Source organism: Epargyreus clarus, unplaced genomic scaffold, assembly GCF_041222505.1.
Source record: "Epargyreus clarus isolate Ecla_fem2 unplaced genomic scaffold, WU_Ecla_fem_2.2 ptg000015l, whole genome shotgun sequence".
In the NCBI taxonomy this organism is placed as follows: Eukaryota; Metazoa; Arthropoda; class Insecta; order Lepidoptera; family Hesperiidae; genus Epargyreus; species Epargyreus clarus.
The window spans coordinates 15,489,718-15,494,088 of record NW_027332223.1 but is presented as its reverse complement, the minus strand read 5'-3'; the positions used below and the strand labels follow the sequence as shown (position 1 = coordinate 15,494,088).

Here is a 4,371-nt window from a genome sequence, read left to right as displayed (position 1 = left end):
CGTTACTGACACTATAGTTCTAATACAATCCGCTAGGGGCGCTGATTGGAAATTGTTTGGGCAAATACGTAAACAAATACCAAAACAGTCATATTTGTCAAAACGTAAAAACTCATGATAAGGGTACAGATGTTTATTACAGGCGTTAATGGGCGACAGTAAATACTTACCATCAGAGAGAATGCATGCTAGTTTGCTACTTCAAAAGCTAATAGGACGTAAAACATAAACATAAAAACGTTCTTACTCTATAATCGAAAATCATAGAGCCTATTTTATTTAATAATCAGAGTTAGACTCTACTGGTGCTGGTCACTGGTAACCACCGCTCACCACCGTTCTGCAGCCGAGGCTATGTCCAATTGGGACTCTATGTCATCATAACAGGGATTATCTCGACTCTAGCCGTACCAAATGTCATACTTACGCGTCATAGAAACTCACTGATTTTCCATTTTGACGCTGTCTCTATTGTGACTTCACCATTATAAAGCCAAACTAGACTCTACCTGGGACGTCAACGAAATCTTAGGCACCCTGTAACTCTAGCATTATCATTTATTTCAAAATTTTATGGCCAGACTACTAATTATGTGATTTGCTTTTATCGGTTGTACCTATATTGTTATGGTATTGTTGTATTTGATTGCGATTTACATTACGTCAATATCGTAAAGCAAAATATACTTTACTCGTGACGTAGTATGCGTCACAGACATCCCAACGTGGCTGGAAATTAGACATAAAGGTAAGGCATTCTTTCCCATTAATTATACCTTTTTAATGATGGACTTTCATCATAATACTAAGATAAAAGATTGGTTTACACGACTTCTTTGTAAGTTTGAGTTTGCCAACGAGCTACCACTTTGCCTGATGTTAAGGAGGTAGATACTCCACAACATACGCAACTGTGATCACTCTTCAACACTAAATAATACTAGATCATCAAGTTAAATGGAACGTCTCATGTATCTCTACACTTACTGTGATCGGTACACTCTTTTTTAGAAGATAACTTCGGTTACGATAACTTTAATTAATTTTTCACCTTATAGGTAGTAGCAACCTACAATCCTGTTGTATTTGGCTAAGAAGAGTTGATTGGGCAAAAAATATTCACATTATACCTAATTCGATGCGTTACACTTCAGTTAGAACTGTCATTCTATTTCGATCACTTAATTCTTTTGTACACACTTGTAGTAGGTATAAGTCCAGTTTCTTTAAAAAGATTTCCACATGCAATATTGCAGTAGTATCCAAATTAAGTTTTTCGTGTCATTAGAAGCACTATGAGACTAGATTTAAGACTTATCCATAGCTTTGAATTTCTTAGGTGATATTTGATACGCGGTTCTTCCAAAATTTGCAAACCAGCTCTTCTTCAGTCGACATGGCTTTGCAATTCTACTACTACTCCAAAGATTTTTCTAGGTCTAAGGCAATATTAGCTTGATGTGTCGCCTGATTTCGAAAAACATAAATTATCATTATTTCTTCCAAATTTCATTACCTTTTCTTAACACTCTGTAAGGCACAAGAAATAAAATGGGTAAATAGGAGCGGAGTCTAGGCCTTGTATATATAGCTATATTTAGAGCTTATATTTTAGTCCTGATGTCAATAATGTGCCTAGGTAATAGAATCTCGACAAAATGTTTATACAATGGTCGCTTCAGGAGACGCCAGACAATGATATCGATCGCGAATGGGACCGGCAATTGTATGAGTGAGGCGACGTACGTTACATTTCATATGGAGGCAGGGACGGAGTTGGTGGGCTTGGGGTACCGAAGGAGGAAAGGCTCTTATGGAGGGCTTGGAGCAACGAAGAAGGTTAATTAATTTCCGAATAAAACGTGAACAAAAATATGTTTAAGTCTAAAAACTAAGTCTTTCAACAATGTATTGCCAGTTAAAATTAATTCAATAAAGATTGTGGTGATTATGTATGCAAGTATTGTGGGTAAGGTGCGAAAAAATACTGTTTAGAAAACGTGAAAGTTTGATTCGACGAGTTTTTTCTCTATGTGGCGGTCGTTCTCTTATTGCCCCGGGACAGGTGCCCCGCCGGCCCTCCCGCAAATCCGGCCCTGTAAGAACCTACTTTAGTTCATAGTATTTAAAATATCAGAATTACAAAATACAACATATTCTTTCACTCACTAAAACCTCCTAAGTGATGAAAACACATACATACGTTTCTAGGTACACATACTAAGATACCTAGATACATAGGTAGTACAGTGGTGGATTCAGGGTGGATTTTGGGAAGAGCTCTCCCTCTTGAGAAGACCCACTCCCTCCTTGTTCTGGGTTCCGTACCCAAAGGGTAAAAACGGAACTCTATAACCAAGACTCCGCTGTTTGTTCGCCTGTTACTCTACCAGGGCTCTATCTCTTGAACCGTACTAGATTGATTGATTTTTTATAGCGTATGTAGGTACCTACCTAACGATAGCCACTATATCAACAAAATAGTAAATTAAATTTAATAATAAACGGGGTTCGCCATACAGTCAACCGCTATTTTTCGGCGTTTTTCGGTACAATATAAATACTTATTACAAATAAAAAATAAATATGAATTTAGTTATACGGAACACTCCGTGTGCGTGTTCAACGTTCACTTAATTGCCATTTTTTTTATTTATATTGTTATCTACTTACATTGTAAGCGAGAGCTGTTTCTAATAGATGACAATTTGATATCAAATGAGTGAACTGGTAGCGCCATCTATCAACACATTGGTACATACTGTAACAACAATTTAAATTGTTCAACATGAATAAATTATGAATATTAATAATAAATAAAAAATGTTTTTTTTATATTAAGATTATGGTCATCCTAATTTTAAATTATTTTTAATGAGCAGGTAAATTAAAAAAAAATACTTGATCAAAAGAAAAAACAAATGAAAACATAAATGGTAATATTCTTTAATACTTTTAATACGATATGGAATTTGATTGTACGGTTTAATAGATAAATTAAAAAAAAGAGTTACAATTTTCGACCGTGACAGGACTCGAACCTGCAATCTTCGGATCCGAAGTCCGACGCCTTATCCATTAGGCCACACGGTCGTTGTAAGCATTGGTAAAATTTACGTACACATTAGTCGATGCTTTTGATTTTAAAACAAAGAAATGCATTATATTGCAACGAATTAAAATCATCATAATAAATGTAAGTATAATTTTATTTTAAAGAAATAAAATTTATTTTTTCATTTTATAGTGTAAAAGAATATAATTTACGAAAGTATTATTTTCAAAATTAAATTGCGTAACATTTTTTGTATAGGAATAGATAAAATTATTATTATTTAATCATAAATATAAAAAAAAAAACATTCAATATAAACGTAAAAAAAATATTATTAAAAATATATTTTTGTAATGATATAATATATTAATAAAAATAGATAAATTTATATTATAACGCGATTATGACTTGATTGAAAATCATAAATAGTTCTTGCAGATCCATCTATGGGGAATTGTGCGACGCAACGTCCTTGTGCGTATTAAAAGTTACAAGAAGTATGTATAGATGGCGCTGTTACACATACACGTTGCACGTGTTCACAGATAGCGCTCCGTAGGGTAAGTTGTTTAGTTACTAGCGACATCTTCCAGGAGGAAGCTGAACTTTTACAAACTGACGTATTCTTAGCAGTTTGTAGTTTATCTTGTGGATGTAAGATGGCGTTGTTCGGGATATATCTTAAATTACAATGCATGTAGTTAAAGTAGTTTATCAGTGTGATAAGAGATGCCGCCACGATTTTGTATTTCATATAATAATGTTCTATGTATTATAATTAAGGCAATGTATTGTAATATGATTTTCAAATATTATTTATTTAGCGAATTTTAATCATTATTTTAAGTAAGTTAGTAATTTTATAGTTTGTATGTAACGAATTTATAATAATAAGTGAGTTAGTATGAAGGTGTATGAAGGTGGTAGAACCCTGTGTGGTTCGACTCCGACGGCACCACCGCCACACCTATTTCTACCTAATAACAGGAGTGTTAGGCGCTGCTGTGTTCCGGTTTGAAGGGTGTGGTAAGGGAGACAGACTTTTCCGAGGCGTTCCAGCTTAGTCCTCAGGGGTAGCGGTGCATCTGTGGCCGACCTCAGGTAGGAATATCTAATCCTATCTGAGGTTGATTACAGATGTCCATGGGCGGCAGTAGCCACTTACCATCAGGTGGACTGCATGCTCGTCTTCTACTCCTATATTATAAAAAAAAAGTTAGTGTAGGTAACAGTGTGGGGTGTAGTTAACTACAATTTGTAATCTGGTGGTGGTTTGTAACTACGATTAAAAGTAGTTAACTTTATGTAGTTAATTT

General features: G+C 34.7%; 1 non-coding gene across 1 annotated transcript; it reads right to left on the bottom strand.

Annotated features, from left to right (window-relative positions):
- Positions 1–3,020: 3,020 nt before the first annotated feature.
- Positions 3,021–3,093, bottom strand: TRNAR-UCG (transfer RNA arginine (anticodon UCG)). The gene has a single exon. It is a non-coding gene; the product is annotated as a tRNA-Arg (tRNA).
- Positions 3,094–4,371: the final 1,278 nt, after the last annotated feature.